Consider the following 26,752-nt stretch of genomic DNA (forward strand, 5'->3'; position numbering starts at 1 on the left):
AGCATGTACATAGTGGTCCCAAACACCTTACACTGGTAGTGCAAATAAACAACTTTTTCCTTCTGGCTCTTAAAACTAGAACTCAGAGATTGCTGGGACACATAGTGCCACAAAATTTCTCTATTTAAATAGAACCACATTTATAAAAGGTTTCAACTTTGCTTGATTGGTCTTAATGAGCTCATTAACAGGGACACCGGACTCCCATTACCAGATTTTGCAGGCACAGGTAAAAATAAGCTTGGAAAAGAAATTCAGCAGCTTGCAACCCCTAAGAGCAAATCAACCCAGCTACTTTCAATGAATGGTGCAAAGCATACAAGACAGAACAGACCATGCACCCTGTTTAACCTCTTTGCTGCCAATGCAAACCTTTTCAACAAACTCAAACACATTCAGTTTAAACAAAACATATCATTATTTTTACCCCGTGGGGTTGGGTTTAACAACTACTGACAACACCCTTGGTCTGGTACTGATGCCCACGAGTTCAGCGTGGTCTGGAGTTCGCTGGTATGTGTGCTGCTACCTTGCGGCTCTTGGGTCCTCTGCCACGTGTGACACGACTAGCAGAAGCGCCCCACATTAGGCACCATTTGTAACAGGAGTCTTGCTAGAATGTGCTCTGCTACAAAAATTCCACCAGCGACCGACTCCAGGCTTGTGCAAAAACAACAAATACCTTTTATTCAGGTAGGTCAAAAACAAAGATGTACATAAAACAAAGTTTACTGATTTATGTATAAACTACCAGGGAGGTTAGGCCCTGCCTCACTCCCTCTTAATAAGTAACCGTTCAGGTCCCGGCATCTTGACACTAGTGGCCCAGCCCTCTGGATCCCACTTTCCCTAGCAGGCCTATCACCTGGACATAAACTGCCTTCAGGAGCCCTGACTCATGGGAGAGACTCTGCTTTAAACCCAGCACCCAGGTTCTGACTCATGAAGCAGCTTCTTAGGCAAGAAGCCTAGAAGACCTGGTCTGGGTCAAATGGATGGGAACCCGGTCAATTCACACTACCAATCCACCCCAAGGACCCTGTGTGTAGCTTATATATATATATATATATATATATATATGTATATATATATATAGTCCACAGTCTGTCGGCACTCAAATAACAATGTACAGCTGCTCCGGTGCCACTCCAAAGGATATCACATTATAAACACAGCACAGAAGGCACTCAGAGACTATCACCAGGTAAAAAAAAATTCAATGTATTGGAAAATGTACAAACGTTTTCGAGGCCGAAGCCCCGTCCTCAGGCCAATACACAAATCTACAGCAAGTGATGGAACAAACTCACCCACCTAAATACCCGACACCAAGTCCGTCTCCCGCTCGCCGCCATCCTCCGGAGCCACGTCCTGCGGAAGTCTCCCCAGCCGCACTTCCGGATACGGAGCCGCTGTCACCATAGAGACGCACTGTGTGCGTTCCACCAGGCCGGCTTCATTCCTCACCCGGGTTCAGCTGGGGGTCACCAGCACGCACCCGACCCTGAAGGCTGCGGGAATCTGAGAGGGACAGACAAGAAAAAAAATAAAGACATAGAAAATTAAAAAAACTATAAACAACACTACCAAAAATACACATAACAAATAAATACAAATTAAGTGGAAAAAATAAATAAAAACAATTAAAGAAAATTGCAAGAAGATGGAAAGAATCTCTTTATCTCTGACTAAATGGAACTACACTTTATATAAGGCTATTCCAATTAATGTTATCATTAAGTCCTGCAGGTTTAGTGGTCCCTAACCTAATAATCCACTCAGATCCTTTAATAAGAAGTTTTTTGGCCCGATCTCCCCTACATAGTGATTCAGGTACATGATCTATTATGTAATATTTCAGGGATTCCAAGGGGTGTCCAGCTTCCTTGAAATGTCGAGATACCGGCTGATCGATATCCTTCCCCTTAAGTGTCATGTTGATGGCCGACCTGTGGGCATTCATTCTTTCCTTAAATTTTCGAATTGTTTGACCAATATAATATAGCCCACAAGGGCATACCACCACATAGACAACATAAGGGGTATTACATGTTAAGACAAATCTGATATCATATAGCTTATCCAAATGGGGATGTTTAAATTGTTTGCAAGCAACCATATAATTACAGGTAATACAATTATTACACCTGTAACAACCCGGGGGCTTGACATAAGTATTGGTGGGTTTGGGCTTACCCAACCCAGAGATGTCAGCATGTACCAATCTATCCCGGAGATTACTTCCATGTTTATAAGCTGCCATCGGTCTAATTGTATTGAAAATGGGAAGGTCTTTGTCTGTACTGACAATAGGCCAGAGGGCAGTAGTGGCCCTACGGATAATAGGACTGGCCGTCGTAAACTCACTCACCCATGGAATTATATTTTTAGTTTTGCGTCTAACAGGGTTAAGTAACATAGATCTATCCATTCCCAAAACTTTGAGTTTTTGTTCCTGTAACGTGGCTAAATTATAACCACGACTAGAAAATTTGGCTACTTGAAGATCTAATGCTTCAGGAAGAAGTAAAGGGTCACTTGTGATGCGAGCAACTTGCATCATTTGGGACAAAGGAAGACCTGTTTTGGGGGCCGGAGGATGATGACTTTAAGCCCTAAGTAATGTATTCCTATCCGTAGTTTTTACAAAAACCTTAGTCAAATTAACATCTAAAAAATTAGCACCACTGGGGCTACAGCTTAAAGTACATTTGATAGGAGAATCTAAACCGTTAATATCAGACATCAATTGAAGAAAGCTCTCCTCACCCCCAGTCCACAAAAGAAATACATCATCTATATAACGGGTAAACAACAAAATCTGTTGGTAAATTACAGGATCACTAAAAAACATATATGTCTCATGTAGAAACATATAAATGTTCGCATAAGAGGGTGCCACAGGAGATCCCATGGCACATCCTCTTAATTGAAGAAAAAAAGAACTGTCAAACAAAAAGTAGTTCCGTCTCAGAGTAAGTTCCAATAAGGTCAAAAAAAGCTCATGATCAATGATCGATGATGGAAGATTCATTTTTATAAAACTTTTCATAGCAGCCATACCACCCTCGTGGGGAATGGACGTATATAAACTGCAAACGTCCAGGCAGCATAGCAAAGTTCCTAGAGGTATAGGTCCTAGATCCAAAAGTTTGTTCAAAAATGATGTAGTGTCTTTGAGAAAAGTTCTTTGCTTACACAGCAGAGGCTGTAATATACTATCCAGGAATTGAGAGACCGGCTGAAGGAGGGAATCACGGGCAGAAATTATGGGATGCCCGGCAGATCCACCGGATCCTTGTGGATCTTAGGTAACGTATATAGAACCGATACCACCGGACATTGTACCTGCATAGCCTTCACTACCTTAGCTGGAAGTTTGCCCTCTCTCTGTGCTTTCTCCAAGATTCCAAATAGTTCCTTCTGGTATATAATGGTAGGGTCACTTCCAAGTTTCATGTAGAGATGAGCGGGTTCGGTTTCTCTGAATCCGAACCCGCCAGAACTTCATGTTTTTTTTCACGGGTCCGAGCGACTCGGATCTTCCCGCCTTGCTCGGTTAACCCGAGCGCGCCCGAACGTCATCATGACGCTGTCGGATTCTCGCGAGGCTCGGATTCTATCGCGAGACTCGGATTCTATATAAGGAGCCGCGCGTCGCCGCCATTTTCACACGTGCATTGAGATTGATAGGGAGAGGACGTGGCTGGCGTCCTCTCCGTTTAGACACTTGATTTACTAATTTTGGGGAGCATTAGGAGTACTCAGTAGTGTACAGTGCAGAGTTTTGCTGATAGTGACCAGTGACTGACCACCACTTTTATTTATAATCCGTTCTCTGCCTGAAAAAAGCGATACACAGCACACAGTGACTCAGTCACATACCATATCTGTGTGCACTGCTCAGGCTCAGGCCAGTGTGCTGCATCATCTATTATCTATATATAATATTATATATATATCTGTCTGACTGCTCAGCTCACACAGCTTATAATTGTGGGGGAGACTGGGGAGCACTACTGCAGTGCCAGTTATAGGTTATAGCAGGAGCCAGGAGTACATAATATATTATATAGTGAGTGACCACCAGACACACAGTGCAGTTTATTTAATATATCCGTTCTCTGCCTGAAAAAAGCGATACACACAGTGACTCAGTCAGTCACATACCATATCTGTGTGCACTGCTCAGGCTCAGGCCAGTGTGCTGCATCATCTATATATATTATATATCTGTCTGACTGCTCAGCTCACACAGCTTATAATTGTGGGGGAGACTGGGGAGCACTACTGCAGTGCCAGTTATAGGTTATAGCAGGAGCCAGGAGTACATAATATTATATTAAAATTAAACAGTGCACACTTTTGCTGCAGGAGTGCCACTGCCAGTGTGACTAGTGACCAGTGACCTGACCACCAGTATATAATATTAGTAGTATACTATCTCTTTATCAACCAGTCTATATTAGCAGCAGACACAGTACAGTGCGGTAGTTCACGGCTGTGGCTACCTCTGTGTCGGCACTCGGCAGCCCGTCCATAATTGTATATACCAGTGACCTAACCGTGGTTTTTTTTTCTTTCTTTATACATACATACTAGTTACGAGTATACTATCTCTTTATCAACCAGTCTATATATTAGCAGCAGACACAGTACAGTGCGGTAGTTCACGGCTGTGGCTACCTCTGTGTCGGCACTCGGCAGCCCGTCCATAATTGTATATACCAGTGACCTAACCGTGGTTTTTTTTTCTTTCTTTATACATACATACTAGTTACGAGTATACTATCTCTTTATCAACCAGTCTATATATTAGCAGCAGACACAGTACAGTGCGGTAGTTCACGGCTGTGGCTACCTCTGTGTCGGCACTCGGCAGCCCGTCCATAATTGTATATACCACCTAACCGTGGTTTTTTTTTCTTTCTTTATACATACATACTAGTTACGAGTATACTATCTCTTTATCAACCAGTCTATATATTAGCAGCAGACACAGTACAGTGCGGTAGTTCACGGCTGTGGCTACCTCTGTGTCGGCACTCGGCAGCCCGTCCATAATTGTATATACCAGTGACCTAACCGTGGTTTTTTTTTCTTTCTTTATACATACATACTAGTTACGAGTATACTATCTCTTTATCAACCAGTCTATATATTAGCAGCAGACACAGTACAGTGCGGTAGTTCACGGCTGTGGCTACCTCTGTGTCGGCACTCGGCAGCCCGTCCATAATTGTATATACCACCTAACCGTGGTTTTTTTTTCTTTCTTTATACATACATACTAGTTACGAGTATACTATCTCTTTATCAACCAGTCTATATATTAGCAGCAGACACAGTACAGTGCGGTAGTTCACGGCTGTGGCTACCTCTGTGTCGGCACTCGGCAGCCCGTCCATAATTGTATATACCACCTAACCGTGGTTTTTTTTTCTTTCTTTATACATACATACTAGTTACGAGTATACTATCTCTTTATCAACCAGTCTATATATTAGCAGCAGACACAGTACAGTGCGGTAGTTCACGGCTGTGGCTACCTCTGTGTCGGCACTCGGCAGCCCGTCCATAATTGTATATACCACCTAACCGTGGTTTTTTTTTCTTTCTTTATACATACATACTAGTTACGAGTATACTATCTCTTTATCAACCAGTCTATATATTAGCAGCAGACACAGTACAGTGCGGTAGTTCACGGCTGTGGCTACCTCTGTGTCGGCACTCGGCAGCCCGTCCATAATTGTATATACCAGTGACCTAACCGTGGTTTTTTTTTCTTTCTTTATACATACATACTAGTTACGAGTATACTATCTCTTTATCAACCAGTCTATATATTAGCAGCAGACACAGTACAGTGCGGTAGTTCACGGCTGTGGCTACCTCTGTGTCGGCACTCGGCAGCCCGTAATTGTATACTAGTATCCAATCCATCCATCTCCATTGTTTACCTGAGGTGCCTTTTAGTTGTGCCTATTAAAATATGGAGAACAAAAATGTTGAGGTTCCAAAATTAGGGAAAGATCAAGATCCACTTCCACCTCGTGCTGAAGCTGCTGCCACTAGTCATGGCCGAGACGATGAAATGCCAGCAACGTCGTCTGCCAAGGCCGATGCCCAATGGCATAGTACAGAGCATGTCAAAACCAAAACACCAAATATCAGTAAAAAAAGGACTCCAAAACCTAAAATAAAATTGTCGGAGGAGAAGCGTAAACTTGCCAATATGCCATTTACCACACGGAGTGGCAAGGAACGGCTGAGGCCCTGGCCTATGTTCATTGCTAGTGGTTCAGCTTCACATGAGGATGGAAGCACTCAGCCTCTCGCTAGAAAACTGAAAAGACTCAAGCTGGCAAAAGCACCGCAAAGAACTGTGCGTTCTTTGAAATCCCAAATCCACAAGGAGAGTCCAATTGTGTCGGTTGCGATGCCTGACCTTCCCAACACTGGACGTGAAGAGCATGCGCCTTCCACCATTTGCACGCCCCCTGCAAGTGCTGGAAGGAGCACCCGCAGTCCAGTTCCTGATAGTCAGATTGAAGATGTCAGTGTTGAAGTACACCAGGATGAGGAGGATATGGGTGTTGCTGGCGCTGGGGAGGAAATTGACCAGGAGGATTCTGATGGTGAGGTGGTTTGTTTAAGTCAGGCACCCGGGGAGACACCTGTTGTCCGTGGGAGGAATATGGCCGTTGACATGCCAGGTGAAAATACCAAAAAAATCAGCTCTTCGGTGTGGAGGTATTTCACCAGAAATGCGGACAACAGGTGTCAAGCCGTGTGTTCCCTTTGTCAAGCTGTAATAAGTAGGGGTAAGGACGTTAACCACCTCGGAACATCCTCCCTTATACGTCACCTGCAGCGCATTCATAATAAGTCAGTGACAAGTTCAAAAACTTTGGGTGACAGCGGAAGCAGTCCACTGACCAGTAAATCCCTTCCTCTTGTAACCAAGCTCACGCAAACCACCCCACCAACTCCCTCAGTGTCAATTTCCTCCTTCCCCAGGAATGCCAATAGTCCTGCAGGCCATGTCACTGGCAAGTCTGACGAGTCCTCTCCTGCCTGGGATTCCTCCGATGCATCCTTGCGTGTAACGCCTACTGCTGCTGGCGCTGCTGTTGTTGCCGCTGGGAGTCGATGGTCATCCCAGAGGGGAAGTCGTAAGCCCACTTGTACTACTTCCAGTAAGCAATTGACTGTTCAACAGTCCTTTGCGAGGAAGATGAAATATCACAGCAGTCATCCTACTGCAAAGCGGATAACTGAGTCCTTGACAACTATGTTGGTGTTAGACGTGCGTCCGGTATCCGCCGTTAGTTCACAGGGAACTAGACAATTTATTGAGGCAGTGTGCCCCCGTTACCAAATACCATCTAGGTTCCACTTCTGTAGGCAGGCGATACCGAGAATGTACACGGACGTCAGAAAAAGACTCACCAGTGTCCTAAAAAATGCAGTTGTACCCAATGTCCACTTAACCACGGACATGTGGACAAGTGGAGCAGGGCAGGGTCAGGACTATATGACTGTGACAGCCCACTGGGTAGATGTATGGACTCCCGCCGCAAGAACAGCAGCGGCGGCACCAGTAGCAGCATCTCGCAAACGCCAACTCTTTCCTAGGCAGGCTACGCTTTGTATCACCGCTTTCCAGAATACGCACACAGCTGAAAACCTCTTACGGCAACTGAGGAAGATCATCGCGGAATGGCTTACCCCAATTGGACTCTCCTGTGGATTTGTGGCATCGGACAACGCCAGCAATATTGTGTGTGCATTAAATATGGGCAAATTCCAGCACGTCCCATGTTTTGCACATACCTTGAATTTGGTGGTGCAGAATTTTTTAAAAAACGACAGGGGCGTGCAAGAGATGCTGTCGGTGGCCAGAAAAATTGCGGGACACTTTCGGCGTACAGGCACCACGTACAGAAGACTGGAGCACCACCAAAAACTACTGAACCTGCCCTGCCATCATCTGAAGCAAGAAGTGGTAACGAGGTGGAATTCAACCCTCTATATGCTTCAGAGGTTGGAGGAGCAGCAAAAGGCCATTCAAGCCTATACAATTGAGCACGATATAGGAGATGGAATGCACCTGTCTCAAGCGCAGTGGAGAATGATTTCAACGTTGTGCAAGGTTCTGATGCCCTTTGAACTTGCCACACGTGAAGTCAGTTCAGACACTGCCAGCCTGAGTCAGGTCATTCCCCTCATCAGGCTTTTGCAGAAGAAGCTGGAGGCATTGAAGAAGGAGCTAAAAGGGAGCGATTCCGCTAGGCATGTGGGACTTGTGGATGCAGCCCTTAATTCGCTTAACAAGGATTCACGGGTGGTCAATCTGTTGAAATCAGAGCACTACATTTTGGCCACCGTGCTCGATCCTAGATTTAAAGCCTACCTTGGATCTCTCTTTCCGGCAGACACAGGTCTGCTGGGGTTGAAAGACCTGCTGGTGACAAAATTGTCAAGTCAAGCGGAACGCGACCTGTCAACATCTCCTCCTTCACATTCTCCCGCAACTGGGGGTGCGAGGAAAAGGCTCAGAATTCCGAGCCCACCTGCTGGCGGTGATGCAGGGCAGTCTGGAGCGACTGCTGATGCTGACATCTGGTCCGGACTGAAGGACCTGACAACGATTACGGACATGTCGTCTACTGTCACTGCATATGATTCTCTCAACATTGATAGAATGGTGGAGGATTATATGAGTGACCGCATCCAAGTAGGCACGTCACACAGTCCGTACTTATACTGGCAGGAAAAAGAGGCAATTTGGAGGCCCTTGCACAAACTGGCTTTATTCTACCTAAGTTGCCCTCCCACAAGTGTGTACTCCGAAAGAGTGTTTAGTGCCGCCACTGACCTTGTCAGCAATCGGCGTACGAGGTTACATCCAGAAAATGTGGAGAAGATGATGTTCATTAAAATGAATTATAATCAATTCCTCCGCGGAGACATTGACCAGCAGCAATTGCCTCCACAAAGTACACAGGGAGCTGAGATGGTGGATTCCAGTGGGGACGAATTGATAATCTGTGAGGAGGGGGATGTACACGGTGATATATCGGAGGGTGAAGATGAGGTGGACATCTTGCCTCTGTAGAGCCAGTTTGTGCAAGGAGAGATTAATTGCTTCTTTTTTGGGGGGGGATCCAAACCAACCCGTCATCTCAGTCACAGTCGTGTGGCAGACCCTGTCACTGAAATGATGGGTTGGTTAAAGTGTGCATGTCCTGTTTTGTTTATACAACATAAGGGTGGGTGGGAGGGCCCAAGGACAATTCCATCTTGCACCTCTTTTTTCTTTTCTTTTTCTTTGCATCATGTGCTGATTGGGGAGGGTTTTTTGGAAGGGACATCCTGCGTGACACTGCAGTGCCACTCCTAGATGGGCCCGGTGTTTGTGTCGGCCACTAGGGTCGCTAATCTTACTCACACAGTCAGCTACCTCATTGCGCCTCTTTTTTTCTTTGCGTCATGTGCTGTTTGGGGAGGGTTTTTTGGAAGGGCCATCCTGCGTGACACTGCAGTGCCACTCCTAGATGGGCCCGGTGTTTGTGTCGGCCACTAGGGTCGCTAATCTTACTCACACAGCTACCTCATTGCGCCTCTTTTTTTCTTTGCGTCATGTGCTGTTTGGGGAGGGTTTTTTGGAAGGGACATCCTGCGTGACACTGCAGTGCCACTCCTAGATGGGCCCGGTGTTTGTGTCGGCCACTAGGGTCGCTAATCTTACTCACACAGTCAGCTACCTCATTGCGCCTCTTTTTTTCTTTGCGTCATGTGCTGTTTGGGGAGGGTTTTTTGGAAGGGCCATCCTGCGTGACACTGCAGTGCCACTCCTAGATGGGCCCGGTGTTTGTGTCGGCCACTAGGGTCGCTAATCTTACTCACACAGCTACCTCATTGCGCCTCTTTTTTTCTTTGCGTCATGTGCTGTTTGGGGAGGGTTTTTTGGAAGGGCCATCCTGCGTGACACTGCAGTGCCACTCCTAGATGGGCCCGGTGTTTGTGTCGGCCACTAGGGTCGCTAATCTTACTCACACAGCTACCTCATTGCGCCTCTTTTTTTCTTTGCGTCATGTGCTGTTTGGGGAGGGTTTTTTGGAAGGGACATCCTGCGTGACACTGCAGTGCCACTCCTAGATGGGCCCGGTGTTTGTGTCGGCCACTAGCGTCGCTTATCTTACTCACACAGCGACCTCGGTGCAAATTTTAGGACTAAAAATAATATTGTGAGGTGTGAGGTATTCAGAATAGACTGAAAATGAGTGTAAATTATGGTTTTTGAGGTTAATAATACTTTGGGATCAAAATGACCCCCAAATTCTATGATTTAAGCTGTTTTTTAGTGTTTTTGGAAAAAAACACCCGAATCCAAAACACACCCGAATCCGACAAAAAAAATTCGGTGAGGTTTTGCCAAAACGCGTTCGAACCCAAAACACGGCCGCGGAACCGAACCCAAAACCAAAACACAAAACCCGAAAAATTTCAGGCGCTCATCTCTAGTTTCATGTAGACTTCACTATCCGCCAATTGCCTAACAATTTCAGATCTATATTTTTCCAAATCCTGAATCACTAAGGCCCCGCCCTTATCAGCGGGCCTAATTATAACATCTGTATATGATTCAAGATCCCTAAGAGCCTTATGTTCACTCTTAGACAAATTAGAACGCAACTGGCACGGAGTGGCAACATAGCGGTTCACTGAATCATTAAGTAACCTATTGAAGGATTTCAAAGACGGGTTAGTCGAGACCTGGTCATAATTAGATCTAGAGGCAGATTGTAAAAAGGACGCAAAAGGACCAGGATCATCCTGCTGATTGGAATGTTGAAAAAATTCCTTCAGCCTCAGTTGTCTAGAGAATTTATGTAAATTGAATTTCCAATTAAATTCTTTATGTTTATTGGTCGGTACAAAACTCAATCCCATATTCAGGACCCTAGATTCATCTGGAGTAAGAATCCTATGAGACAAATTGAAAATCAGGTCTTGTTCTTGTTCAAAGTGACCTTTCTTGGTTCTCTTGTTCTGCTCCCCCCCCCCCCCCCGACGGGTGGGAGAGATCCTTGGGCCTTTGATGCCTCCTTTTGTCGCTGTTCTAAAGGGATCAACACTGATCTACTGGAGTCTTCGGAATCGGACACCCGGAAGTCACTGTCACTGCTGGATTTTTGATCGTTTTGGGCAGCTGGAGATCTCCTATGCCAAGGTCTACGTCTTCTCACTGATGTTCTATCCCATTGGGAGGATTCACCCCCATATAGCCATTTGTAGACCCAATTTTCCTCATAGTCCAGATCAACTGCTGTCTTCTTATTCCTTTTAAACTTAAGTAAATCTTTCCGGTATGCGTCACACTGCGACTCCAATTTCTGTACCCAGTTTTGACTAGAATCCTCTTCAAAATGATATTTGTATCTTTTTTCATAATTGATAATTTTGGATCTCACCAAGTCAAGTTCCCTATTAGATTCTTCCACCAACAGTATCATTAAATCGAATGCACATTTATTGAGGATGGCGATCCATTTCCTCACAAATTCCGGATTGTTCCTGCCAATAGTTGGTACATTTCGTACCCTAAACCCCCTCGGGATTTTATGTTCCATAAAGTAGTTGGATAATGAGATACTGTGTAGTAAAAAATCAGTCTCTCGTTTCTTCAGCTTCAACAAGTGATAATAGACATCCTCAGCTTTCAATACAGGGTCAGCCAGGGTGATTGTTTCTTTGGATAAGATATTTTCAATCTCCGTATTGGAGAAACTAAAAGTCTCTCCCGGTGGTGTAATCAACATCCCTTGGAAGCCTGCTATATTATGTACATGAGAAGCATGAGGTGTTGGATCCATACTGTAAAGCACCACACAGTATCTGCACCAAGTCGGTATAACAATAGGTGTGAATAGTAGAATAAAAATACAATAAATGCAGGTGCCTTGTAACAGGTGCTAACTGCAGCACGATAGTAATAGTCCACAGTCTGCCGGCACTCAAATAACAATGTTCAGCTGCTCCGGTGCCACTCCAAAGGATATCACATAATAAACACAGCACAGAAGGCACTCAGAGACTATCACCAGGTAATAAAAAATTCAATGTATTGGAAAATGTACAAACGTTTTCGAGGCCGAAGCCCCGTCCTCAGGCCAATACACAAATCTACAGCAAGTGATGGAACATACTCACCCACCTAAATAACCGACACCAAGTCCTTCTCCCGCTCGCCGCCATCCTCCGGAGCCACGTCCTGCGGAAGTCTCCCCAGCCGCACTTCCGGACACGGAGCCGCCATCACCATAGAGACGCACTGTGTGCGTTCCACCAGGCCGGCATCCTTCCTCACCCGGGTTCAGCTGGGGTTCACCAGCACGCACCCGACCCTGAAGGCTGCGGGAATCTGAGAGGGACAGACAAGAAAAAAAATAAAGACATAGAAAATGAAAAAAACTATAAACAACACTACCAAAAATACACATAACAAATAAATACAAATTAAGTGAAAAAAAAAAAAAAAAACAATTAAAGAAAATTGCAGGAAGATGGAAAGAATCTCTTTATCTCTGACTAAATGGAACTACACTTTATATAAGGCTATTCCAATTAATTTTATCATTAAGTCCTCCAGGTTTAGTGGTCCCTAACCTAATAATCCACTCAGATTCTTTAATAAGAAGTTTTTTGGCCCGATCTCCCCTACGTAGTGATTCAGGTACATGATCTATTATATAACATTTCAGGGATTCCAAGGGGTGTCCAGCTTCCTTGAAATGTCAAGATACCGGCTGATAGATATCCTTCCCCTTAAGTGTCATGTTGATGGCCGACCTGTGGGCATTCATTCTTTCCTTAAATTTTCAAATTGTTTGACCAATATAATATAGCCCACAAGGGCATACCACCACATAGACAACATAAGGGGTATTACATGTTAAGACAAATCTGATATCATATAGCAAAACTAAAAATATAATTCCATGGGTGAGTGAGTTTACGACGGCCAGTCCTATTATCCGTAGGGCCACTACTGCCCTCTGGCCTATTGTCAGTACAGACAAAGACCTTCCCATTTTCAATAAAATTAGACCGATGGCAGCTTATAAACGTAGAAGTAATCTCCGGGATAGATTGGTACATGCTGACATCTCTGGGTTGGGTAAGCCCAAACCCACCAATACTTATATCAAGCCCCCGGGTTGTTACAGGTGTAATAATTGTATTACCTGTAATTATATGGTTGCTTGCAAACAATTTAAACATCCCCATTTGGATAAGCTATATGATATCAGATTTGTCTTAACATGTAATAAACCTTATGTTGTCTATGTGGTGGTATGCCCTTGTGGGCTATATTATATTGGTCAAACAATTCGAAAATTTAAGGAAAGAATGAATGCCCACAGGTCGGCCATCAACATGACACTTAAGGGGAAGGATATCGATCAGCCGGTATCTCGACATTTCAAGGAAGCTGGACACCCCTTGGAATCCCTGAAATATTACATAATAGATCATGTACCTGAATCACTATGTAGGGGAGATCGGGCCAAAAAACTTCTTATTAAAGAATCTGAGTGGATTATTAGGTTAGGGACCACTAAACCTGCAGGACTTAATGATAAAATTAATTGGAATAGCCTTATATAAAGTGTAGTTCCATTTAGTCAGAGATAAAGAGATTCTTTCCATCTTCCTGCAATTTTCTTTAATTGTTTTTATTTATTTTTTCCACTTAATTTGTATTTATTTGTTATGTGTATTTTTGGTAGTGTTGTTTATAGTTTTTTTCATTTTCTATGTCTTTATTTTTTTTTTTGTCTGTCGCTCTCAGATTCCCGCAGCCTTCAGGGTCGGGTGCGTGCTGGTGACCCCCAGCTGAACCCGGGTGAGGAAGGAAGCCGGCCTGGTGGAACGCACACAGTGCGTCTCTATGGTGACGGCGGCTCCGTGTCCGGAAGTGCGGCTGGGGAGACTTCCTCAGGACGTGGCTCCGGAGGATGGCGGCGAGCGGGAGACGGACTTGGTGTCGGGTATTTAGGTGGGTGAGTATGTTCCATCACTTGCTGTGGATTTGTGTATTGGCCTGAGGACAGGGCTTCGGCCTCGAAAACGTTTGTACATTTTCCAATACATTGACATTATTTTTACCTGGTGATAGTCTCTGAGTGCCTTCTGTGCTGTGTTTATTATGTGATATCCTTTGGAGTGGCACCGGAGCAGCTGAACATTGTTATTTGAGTGCCGGCAGACTGTGGACTATTACTATCGTGCTGCGGTTAGCACCTGTTGCAAGGCACCTGCATTTATTGTATTTTTATTCTACTATTCACGCCTATTGTTATACCGACTTGGTGCAGATACTGTGTGGTGCTTTACAGTATGGATCCAACACCTCATGCTTCTCATGTACATGATATAGCAGGCTTCCAAGGGATGTTGATTACACCACCGGGAGAGACTTTTAGTTTCTCCAATACGGAGATTAAAAATATCTTATCCAAAGAAACAATCACCCTGGCTGACCCTGTATTGAAAGCTGAGGATGTCTATTAACACTCGTTGAAGCTGAAGAAACGAGAGACTGATTTTTTACTACACAGTATCTCATTATCCAACTACTTTAGAGAACATAAAATCCCGAGGGGGTTTAGGGTACGAAATGTACCAACTATTGGCAGGAACAATCCGGAATTTGTGAGGAAATGGATCGCCATCCTTAATAAATGTGCATTCGATTTAATGATACTGGTGGTGGAAGAATCTAATAGGGAACTTGACTTGGTGAGATCCAAAATTATCAATTATGAAAAAAATCACAAATATCATTTTGAAGAGGATTCTAGTCAAAACTGGGTACAGAAATTGGAGTCGCAGTGTGACGCATACCGGAAAGATTTACTTAAGTTTAAAAGGAATAAGAAGACAGCAGTTGATCTGGACTATGAGGAAAATCGGGTCTACAAATGGCTATATGGGGGTGAATCCTCCCAATGGGATAGAACTTCAGTGAGAAGACATAGACCTTGGCATAGGAGATCTCCAGCTGCCCAAAACGATCAAAAATCCAGCAGTGACAGTGACTTCTGGGTGTCAGATTCCGAAGACTCCAGTAGATCAGCGTTGATCCCTTTAGAACAGCGAAAAAAGGAGGCATCAAAGGCCCAAGGATCTCTCCCACCCGTCGGGGGGGGGGGGGGGGGGGCAGAACAAGAGAACCAAGAAAGGTCACTTTGAACAAGAACAAGACCTGATTTTCAGTTTGTCTCATAGGATTCTTACTCCAGATGAATCTAGGGTCCTGAATATGGGATTGAGTTTTGTACCGACCAATAAACATAAAGAGTTTAATTGGAAATTAAATTTACATAAATTCTCTAGACAACTGAGGCTGAAGGAATTTTTTCAACATTCCAATCAGCAGGATGATCCTGGTCCTTTTGAGTCCTTTTTACAATCTGCCTCTAGATCTAATTTTGACCCGGTCTCGACAAACCAGTCTTTGAAATCCTTCAATAGGTTACTTGATGATTCAGTGAACCGCTATGTTGCCACTCCGTGCCAGTTGCGTTCTAATTTGTCTAAGAGTGAACATAAGGCTCTTAGGGATCTTGAATCATATACAGATGTTATAATTAGGCCCGCTGATAAGGGCGGGGCCTTAGTGATTCAGGATTTGGAAAAATATAGATCTGAAATTGTTAGGCAATTGGCAGATAGTGAGGTCTACATGAAACTTGGAAGTGACCCTACCATTATATACCAGAAGGAACTATTTGGAATCTTGGAGAAAGCACAGAGAGAGGGCAAACTTCCAGCTAAGGTAGTGAAGGCTATGCAGGTACAATGTCCGGTGGTACCGGTTCTATATACGTTACCTAAGATCCACAAGGATCCGGTGGATCCGCCGGGCAGACCCATCATTTCTGCCCGTGATTCCCTCCTTCAGCCGGTCTCTCAATTCCTGGATAGTATATTACAGCCTCTGCTGTGTAAGCAAATAACTTTTCTCAAAGACACTACATCATTTTTGAACAAACTTTTGGATCTAGGACCTATACCTCCAGGAACTTTGCTATGCTGCCTGGACGTTTGCAGTTTATATACGTCCATTCCCCACGAGGGTGGTATGGCTGCTATGAAAAGTTTTATAAAAATGAATCTTCCATCATCGATCATTGATCATGAGCTTTTTTTGACCTTATTGGAACTTACTCTGAGACGGAACTACTTTTTGTTTGACAGTTCTTTTTTTCTTCAATTAAGAGGATGTGCCACGGGATCTCCTGTGGCACCCTCTTATGCGAACATTTATATGATTCTACAGGAGACATATATGTTTTTTAGTGATCCTGTAAATTACTAACAGATTTTGTTGTTTACCCGTTATATAGATGATGTATTTCTTTTGTGGACTGGGGGTGAGGAGAGCTTTCTTCAATTGATGTCTGATATTAACGGTTTAGATTCTCCTATCAAATTTACTTTCAGCTGTAGCCCCAGTGGTGCTAATTTTTTGGATGTTAATTTTTCAGTTAGGGAGGGTAGGATTGAGACTAAGGTTTTTGTAAAAACTACGGATAGGAATACATTACTTAGGGCTTCAAGTCATCATCCTCCGGCCCTCAAAAAAGGTCTTCCTTTGTCCCAAATGATGCGAGTTGCTCGCATCACAAGTGACCCTTTACTTCTTCCTGAAGCATTAGATCTTCAAGTAGCCAAATTTTCTAGTCGTGGTTATAATTTAGCCACGTTACAATAACAAAAACTCAAAGTTTTGGGAATGGATAGATCTATGTTACTTAACCCTGTTAGACGCAAAACTAAAAATATAATTCCATGGGTGAGTGAGTTTACGACGGCCAGTCCTATTATCCATAGGGCCACTACTGCCCTCTGGCCTATTGTCAGTACAGACAAAGACCTTCCCATTTTCAATAAAATTAGACCGATGGCAGCTTATAAACGTGGAAGTAATCTCCGGGATAGATTGGTACATGCTGACATCTCTGGGTTGGGTAAGCCCAAACCCACCAATACTTATGTCAAGCCCCCGGGTTGTTACAGGTGTAATAATTGTATTACCTGTAATTATATGGTTGCTTGCAAACAATTTAAACATCCCCATTTGGATAAGCTATATGATATCAGATTTGTCTAAACATGTAATACCCCTTATGTTGTCTATGTGGTGGTATGCTCTTGTGGGCTATATTATATTGGTCAAACAATTTGAAAATTTAAGGAAAGAATGAATGCCCACAGGTCGGCCATCAACATGACACTTAAGGGGAAGGATATCGATCAGCCGGTATCTCGACATTTCAAGGAAGCTGGACACCCCTTGGAATCCCTGAAATATTACATAATAGATCATGTACCTGAATCACTACGCAGGGGAGATCGGGCCAAAAAACTTCTTATTAAAGAATCTGAGTGGATTATTAGGTTAGGGACCACTAAACCTGGAGGACTTAATGATAAAATTAATTGGAATAGCCTTATATAAAGTGTAGTTCCATTTAGTCAGAGATAAAGAGATTCTTTCCATCTTCCTGCAATTTTCTTTAATTGTTTTTTTTTATTTTTTCCACTTAATTTGTATTTATTTGTTATGTGTATTTTTGGTAGTGTTGTTTATAGTTTTTTTTCATTTTCTATGTCTTTATTTTTTTTCTTGTCTGTCCCTCTCAGATTCCCGCAGCCTTCAGGGTCGGGTGCGTGCTGGTGACCCTCAGCTGAACCCGGGTGAGGAAGGAAGCCGGCCTGGTGGAACTCACACAGTGCATCTCTATGGTGACGGCGGCTCCGTGTCCGGAAGTGCGGCTGGGGAGACTTCCGCAGGACGTGGCTCCGGAGGATGGCGGCGAGTGGGAGACGGACTTGGTGTCGGGTATTTAGGTGGGTGAGTATGTTCCATCACTTGCTGTAGATTTGTGTATTGGCCTGAGGACAGGGCTTCAGCCTCGAAAACGTTTGTACATTTTCCAAAACATTGAAAACATTTTTTTACCTGGTGATAGTCTCTGAGTGCCTTCTGTGCTGTGTTTATTATATATATATATATATATATATATATATATAGATATATATATATCTATTATATATATATATATATATATATATAAGGGAGGGTCCCGAGGAGCACTTTCGATTTAGAATTTTTATTTGAACAAATTTTAAGCTGTACTCAATATCAATTTTAAAGATATGAGATAAACAGATGATGCCTGAAGATACACTGGATATGATAATACCAAATTTTATTAAAAAACATCTAAAATATTGAAACACATATAGAATGTTTACATTGCTTTGAAAGTCTTTACATTGAAATACATGAGAAAATTTTCTTTTTTACAAGATTTAGGCCCCTATTTATCAAACCTTGTAAAGTAATAAATAACATGAAGATAAAGTACCAAATATTCAGCTCCTAACTTCCATGTTAAAGGCTGTGTTTGAAAAATGGCAGTTAGGAGCTGATTGGTTGGTACTTTATCACCGTTCTATTTATCACTCTCCAAGGCTTGATAAATCTGGGCCTTAACCTTATAAGCAACCAGGGACGCTTTAAGAGAGGAGAAGGCCCGGTTGCAGCCTCCTCCATTCGGGCCCCCTCCTCTCTGCCAAAATTGCTGAGTGTCTGAGCACTAGAGCGCTCAGACTCTACTGCGCATGCGCAGATCTCCGGGAAAATGGCACGATGGACACTTTACCATTGATTTTTGTACTGCAAATGCGCAGAACTCCGTGAAAATGGACGATGCTCCATTTTCACTGAGTTTTAACTCTGACGCGGAGAGCAGCACGGGACTCCAGAGGGGTGAGTATTTAGAAAATAGGTGCACCCATTATAGATACGCCAGTGTAAGCAACCCATTTCTGGGGACTTTGGTTATATTTGAAACACTCAGACTAGTTTAACGATAATTACCCAACTCGTTTCATACACATTTTATAGTATTATTGTATATAGTATTATACAATAATACTATGATTTAATGCTCAATACTATTCCGTCTGATTAGGATCGCACATTCAAGTCCTGTAATAGGAAACACATTGGCAGATTGCAAGTTCAACTTCACTCCACACAAGAGAGGAAGTCTCTTTAAATCTTATAACCTTCCAATCTATAAGTAAGTGATCAAGGGGTGATGCAGTTGACCTTTATTGAATAAACATTAAGTTAATCATCTTTGATATGTTTTGGTAATTATGCCTTTGATATGTTCTTCAATGTATATTTTTAAGCTATATTTTTAAGCTGGATTGTTAAAATTGACCCGACAAAGGGCCTAATTCAGAGTTTATCGCAGCAGCAAATTTGTTAGCAGTTGGGCAAAACCATGTCCACTGCAGGGGGGGGGGGGGCATATATAGCATGTGCAGAGAAAGTTAAATTTGGGTGGGGTGTGTTCAAACTGAAATCTAAATTGCAGTGTAAAAATAAAGCAGCCATTTTTTACCCTGCAGAGAAACAAAATAACCTGCCCAAATCTAACCATCTCTGTAAATGTTATATCTGTCACACCTGCAGTGCACATGGGTGGTCATTCTGAGTTGATCGCACGTTGCCGATTTTCGCAGCGCAGCGATCAAGTGAAAAACAGGCAATTCTGCGCATGCGCTAAGTACTTTCACACAAAAGTTTGTAGTTTTACCCAAGCTCGAGCAACGTTTTTTCATCGCTCGAGTGATCGTAGTGTGATTGACAGGAAGTGAGTGTTTCTGGGCGCAACTCTGTGTTTTCAGGGAGTGTGCTAAAAAACGCAGGTGTGCCAGGTAAACACGCAGGAGTGGCTGGAGAAACGAGGGAGTGGCTGGCCGAACGCAGGGCGTGTCTGTGACGTCAAACCAGGAACTAAACGGACTGAGGTGATCGCAGTCTAGGAGAAGGTCTGGAGCTACTCAGAAACTGCAGGGAATTATTTAGTAGCAGTTCTGCTAACCTTTCGTTCGCTATTTTGCTAAGCTAAGATACACTCCCAGAGGGCGGCGGCCTAGCATTTGCAATGCTGCTAAAAGCAGCTAGCGAGCGAACAACTCGGAATGAGGGCCAAGGTTTTGCCCAACTGCTAACAAATTTGCTGCTGCGATCAACTCTGAATTACCATGAAAATTAGATGCCATTATTCCAACTAGCTGTGTTATGATACCCTGGGGGAAATTTACTAAGCTCCCGATTTTGACCGAGATGCCGTTTTTTCATCAAAGTGTCATCTCGGTAATTTACTAAGCACTAATCACGGCAGTGATGAGGGCATTCGTAATTTTTTGCAAGTTCAGGTAAAAAATTACGAATGAATACACCATCGGTCAAAACGCGGCTGTTTAAGTATGAATCTCGGTCATTTACTAAGAAGTGCAAAGCAAAAAAAGAACAAACACTGCCGTGAAAAATTACAACTCGTAAAAAAGTGCTAAAAAAAACAGACCTTTTTTTTTTATTCGTGATTGTATAGGCATGCAGGGATCCATGAGATCCGTGCATGTATATCAGTGGGAAGGGGTGGGAAAGTGCTTATTTTTTCAAAAAAAATTGCGTGGGGTCCCCCCTCCTAAGCATAACCAGCCTCGGGCTCTTTGAGCCGATCCTGGTTGCAGAAATATGGGGGAAAAAATGACAGGGGTTCCCCCATATTTAAGCAACCAGCATCGGGCTCTGCGCCTGGTCCTGGTCCCAAAAATACGGGGGACAAAAAGAGTAGGGGTCCCCCGTATTTTTAAAACCAGCACCGGGCTCCACTAGCTGGACAGATAATGCCACAGCCGGGGGTCACTTTTATATAGTGCCCTGCGGCCGTGGCATCAAAAATCCAACTAGTCACCCCTGGCCGGGGTACCCTGGGGGAGTGGGGACCCCTTCAATCAAGGGGTCCCCCCCCCCAGCCACCCAAGGGCCAGGGGTGAAGCCCGAGGCTGTCCCCCCCCATCCAATGGGCTGCGGATGGGGAGGCTGATAGCCTTTGTTGTAAAAGAAAAGATATTGTTTTTAGTAGCAGTACTACAAGGCCCAGCAAGCCTCCCCCGCATGCTGGTACTTGGAGAACCACAAGTACCAGCATGCGACGGAAAAACGGGCCCGCTGGTACCTGTAGTACTACTACTAAAAAAATACCCAAAAAAAGACAAGACACACACACCGTGAAAGTATAATTTTATTACATACATACACACATACATACATACTTACCTTAAGTTCCCACGCAGGTCGGTCCTCTTCTCCAGTAGAATCCAAGGGGTACCTGTTGAAGAAATTATACTCACGAGATCCAGGGGTCCAGGCTCCTCGGGAAATCCAGGGGTAATCCACGTACTTGACAAAAAAAACAAAACGGTGTCCCGACCACGAACTGAAAGGGTGCACATGGGTCACCTTTCCACGAATGCCAGAAAGCCACTCTGACTTCTGTCTAAGTGGGTTTCTTCAGCCAATCAGGGAGCGCCACGTTGTAGCACTCTCCTGATCAGCTGTGTGGTCCTGTCCTCACTGACAGGCAGCACACGGCAGTGTTACAATGTAGCGCCTATGCGCTACATTGTAACCAATGATGGGAACTTTCTGCCCTGCGGTTGACCTAAAGTGACGTCACCGCTGAGCAGAAAGTTCCCATCAATATCTTTTCTTTTACAACAAAGGCTATCAGCCTCCCCATCCGCAGCCTGGACCCCTGGATCTCGTGAGTATAATTTCTTCAACAGGTACCCCTTGGATTCTACTGGAGAAGAGGACCGACCTGCGTGGGAACTTAAGGTAAGTATGTATGTATGTGTGTATGTATGTAATAAAATTATACTTTCACGGTGTGTGTGTCTTGTCTTTTTTTGAGTATTTTTTTAGTAGTAGTACTACAGGTACCAGCGGGCCCGTTTTTCCATCGCATGCTGGTACTTGTGGTTCTCCAAGTACCAGCATGCGGGGGAGGCTTGCTGGGCCTTGTAGTACTGCTACTAAAAACAATATCTTTTCTTTTACAACAAAGGCTATCAGCCTCCCCATCCGCAGCCCATTGGATGGGGGGGGACAGCCTCGGGCTTCACCCCTGGCCCTTGGGTGGCTGGGGGGGGGACCCCTTGATTGAAGGGGTCCCCACTCCCCCAGGGTACCCCGGCCAGGGGTGACTAGTTGGATTTTTGATGCCACGGCCGCAGGGCACTATATAAAAGTGACCCCCGGCTGTGGCATTATCTGTCCAGCTAGTGGAGCCCGGTGCTGGTTTTAAAAATACGGGGGACCCCTACTCTTTTTGTCCCCCGTATTTTTGGGACCAGGACCAGGCGCAGAGCCCGATGCTGGTTGCTTAAATATGGGGGAACCCCTGTCATTTTTTCCCCCATATTTTTGCAACCAGGATCGGCTCAAAGAGCCCGAGGCTGGTTATGCTTAGGAGGGGGGACCCCACGCATTTTTTTTTATTATTTTACAGTGTTTAATTTAAAAAAAAATAAATAAACCCCAGCACGGATCACACAGATCCGGCCGAGATTGATTGTAAAAAAAGTCGGCAGTGTTTTGCTAATCACTGCCGTAAAAATAGGTAAAAAACCACGAATGACATCGACATCGGAACAAAAGAAAAACCCGAATACGACAGCTTAGTAAATCCATCGTAATCAATTCAAAAAGTTGCAATTTTACACTGTCGATGTCATTCGTGATTGAACTTGGACATGAATTTGGAAAATACGAATCTTAGTAAATGTACCCCCCTCTCTTTACCAGTATATATTTTTCTCTAGTCAAAGACCGAAAAAAGCGTTGGTTGATTATCGTTAATCTATTCAGAGTGTTTCAAATATAACCAAAATCCAAGAAATGGGTTGCTTATAAGGTTAAATCTTGTAAAAAAGAACATATACTCATGTACGTTAATGAGAAGATTTTAAAATCAATGTAAACACTCTGTGATATTTTATATGTGTTTTAATAAATTTTGGTATTATCATATCCAGTGTATCTTCAGACATCATCTGTGTATCTCATATCTTTAAAATTGATATTGAGTACAGCTTACAATTGTTCATGGTGTAAACCATCAAATAAAAATTCAAAATCGAAACGCTCCTCAGAACCCTCAATTTTATATAATTTATTCTTGTCTCTTTTTGGTAGAGAGACTACATCTGGGGATAGCAGCTTGTAATAACCACTTGATTGGTAAATTTTAAATATCGTTCAATGAAGAACAGACTGTCTTAGCACTTGATTGGTACTTTTTAATCTATCTATCTATCTATCTATCTATCTATCTATCTATCTATCTATCTATCTATCTATCTATTTATCTATGTTTATATACTGTATTTCTGGTAAAAGTATATATCTGATGGTAACTTAGTTGCAACTTAGTTATTAGAGATGAGCGGGTTCTGTTCTCAGAGAATCGAACCCCCCCGAACTTCACCATCCGAGCCTGGATCCGAGTCAGGCTCGGGTTTTCCCGCCTGACTCGGAAATCAGAACGAGGCAAAATATCATCATCCCGCAGTCGGATTCTCGCAGGGTTTGGATTCCATATAAGGAGCTGCACATCGCCGCCATTTTCACTCCGGCATTGGAGAGTGTAGAGAGAGGACGTGTCTCTGTCCTCTTAGTGTCAGTGTCCGTGTCTTTTGCTGCATCTGTCCAGTCACAGTGGTTGTGTACTCTGCTGCCATATGTCCAGTGCTGCTGTATAAGTCCAGTCCAGTGGTGGTGTCTAGAGCTGCATCAGTCCAGTCACAGTGGTAATGTCCTCTGCTGCCATATGTCCAGTGCTGCTGTATAAGTTCAGTCCAGTGGTGGTGTGTTGTGCTGCATCAGTCCAGTCACAGAAGTGGTGTCCTCTGTTGCCATATGTCCAGTGCTGCTGTATAAGTCCAGTTCTTTGCAGTGGTGCTGTGTTATCCTGCATCAGTCCAGTGGTGTGTCCCCGTTCTGACATATAATTCCAGTGGTACTGCCGTATATGTCCAGTGATCCTGCCGTATATGTCCAGTGATACTGCCGTATATGTCCAGCGGTACTGCCGTATAATTCCAGTGATCCTGTCGTATAATTCCAGTGATCCTGCCGTATAATTACAGTGATCCTGCCGTATAATTACAGTGATCCTGCCGTATAAGTCCAGTGATCCTGCCGTATATGTCCATTGATACTGCTGTATATGTCCAGCGGTACTGCTGTATAATTACAGTGATCCTGCCATATAAGTCCAGTGATCCTGCCGTATATGTCCATTGATACTGCCGTATATGTCCAGCGGTACTGCAATATAAATCCAGTGATCCTGCCATATAATTCCAGTAATCCTGCCGTATAATTCCAGTGGTAATGCCGTATAAATCCAGTGTCCCTGCCGTATAATTACAGTGGTACTGGCGTGTAAGTCCAGTCCATTGATACTGCAGTATAAGTCCAGTGATACTGCCGTATATGTCCATTGATACTGTCGTATATGTCTAGCAGTACTGCCGTATATGTCCAGCGGTACTGCCGCATAAATCCAGTAATCCTGCCGTATAATTCCAATCGTACTGGCATATAAATCCAGTGATCCTGCTGTATAATTCCAGCGATCCTGCCGTATAATTGTAGTGATACTGCTGTATAAATCCAGTGATCCTGTCGTATAATTCCAGTGATCCTGCTGTATAATTCCAGTGATCCTGCTGTATAATTCCAGTGATCCTGCTGTATAATTCCAGTGGTACAGGCGTATAAATCCAGTGATCCTGCCGTATAATTGCAGTGATCCTGCCGTATAATTACAGTAATCCTGCCATATAAATCCAGTGATCCTGCCCTATAATTCCAGTGATCCTGCCGTATAATTACAGTGGTATTGGCGTATAAATCCAGTCCATTGATACTGCCGCATATGTCCAGCGGTACGGCCGTATTTGTCCAGCGGTACTGCCGTATAAATCCAGTGATCCTGCCGTATAATTCCAGTGGTACTGGTGTATAATTCCAGTGATCCTGCTGTATAATTGCAGTTATCCTGCCGTATAAATCCAGTGATCCTGCCGTATAATTCCAGTGGTACTGGTGTATAAGTCCAGTGATCCTGCCGTACAAGTCCAGTGATCCTGCGCTGTATGTCTATTGATACTGCCATATATGTCCACCGGAACTGCCATATAAATCCAGTGATCCTGCCGTATAAATCCAGTGATCCTGCCGTATAATAACAATGATCCTGCTGTATAAATCTACTGATCCTACCGTATAATTCCATATAAGTCCATATAATTCCATATAAATCCGGTCCAGTGGTGCTGCCATATAAGTTCAGTGGTGCTGTCCTGTGCTGTATATTATTTACTCCAAGTAAAGGGGTTATTAATATTTAGTCCAAATAATTTTCACAGGGTTTGCCCTGTGTGGTGTAGAGGTATGCTCTTCTGTACCGCATACTGTTATATAACTCCAGAAAAATAATGGAGAACTAAAATTTGGAGGATAAAATAGGGAAAGATCAAGAACTACTTTCTCCTAGTGCTGAATCTGCTGCCACTAGACATGACATAGCTGATGACATGCCATCAACGTTGTCTGCCATGGCCGATGCCCAATGTGATAGTAGAGGGCATGTAAAATCCAAAAAGCCAAAGTTCAGTAAAAAGACCCAAAAAAAGAAATGTAAATGGTCTCAGGAGAAATGGAAACTTGCCAATATGTCATTTATGACACGGAGTGGCACGGAACGGCTAAGGCCCTGGCCTATGTTCATGACTAGTGGTTCAGCTTCACATGATGATGGAAGCCCTCATCCTCCCGCTACAAAAATGATAAGAGTTCAGCTGGAAAAAGCACAAAAAAGAACTGTGCATTCTAAAATGGTATCACTAATTCCCAAGGAGAATCCAAGTGTGTCGGCGGTTGCGATGCCTGGCCTTGCCAACATTGGATGGGAAGAGGTGCCTCCTTCCACCATTTGCACGCCCCCTGCAAGTGCTGGAAGAAGCACCCACAGTCCAGCTTCTGATATTCAAATTGAAGATGTCACTGTTGAAGTACACCAGGATGAGGATATGAGTGTTGCTTGCGCTGAGGAGGAAGTTGACGATGAGGGTTCTGATGGTGATGTGGTTTGTTTAAATCAAGCACTGGGGGAGACACCTGTTGTCTGTGGAATGAATAAGCCCATTGTGATGCCTGGACAAAATACCAAAAAAGCCACCTCTTCGGTATGGAATTATTTCTCCACAAATCCGGACAACAGGTGTCAAGCCATGTGTTGCCTCTGTCAATCCATAATAAGTAGGGGTAAGGATGTTAACCACCTAGGAACATCCTCCCTTATACGTCACCTGCTGTGCATTCATCAGAAGTCAGTGTCAAGTTGTGAAACTTTTGGTAAGAGCGTAAGCAGTCCACAGACACCTTAATCCCTTCTTCCTCTTGTACCCAAACTCCTGCAAGCCACACCACCAACTCCCTTAACGTCAACTTCCTCCTCAGTCAGGAATGTCAGTAGTCCTGCAGGCCATGTCACTGGCAAGACTGAGGAGTCCTCTCCTAACCAGGATTCCTCAAGAGTATTCTTGAGTGGTATGCCTGATGTTGCTGCCGCTGCTCTTGTTGCTGCTGGGAGTCGATCATCATCCCAGAGGGGAAGTCGGAAGACAACTTGTACTTCTTCAACTAAGCAATTGACAGTCCAACAGTCCTTTGTGAGGAAGATGAAATATGACAGCAGTCATCCTTTTGCAAAGCAGATAACTGAGGCCT

The 26,752-nt window shown here is 43.8% G+C and overlaps 1 protein-coding gene across 1 annotated transcript in view; it reads left to right on the forward strand.

Moving 5' to 3' along the window:
• Window positions 1-26,752, forward strand: part of LOC134934642 (teneurin-2-like) — a 1,156,291-nt gene that overhangs the window by 27,795 nt on the left and 1,101,744 nt on the right. The window lies entirely within an intron of this gene.

Source organism: Pseudophryne corroboree, chromosome 6 (assembly GCF_028390025.1).
Source record: "Pseudophryne corroboree isolate aPseCor3 chromosome 6, aPseCor3.hap2, whole genome shotgun sequence".
Classification (NCBI taxonomy): domain Eukaryota; kingdom Metazoa; phylum Chordata; class Amphibia; order Anura; family Myobatrachidae; genus Pseudophryne; species Pseudophryne corroboree.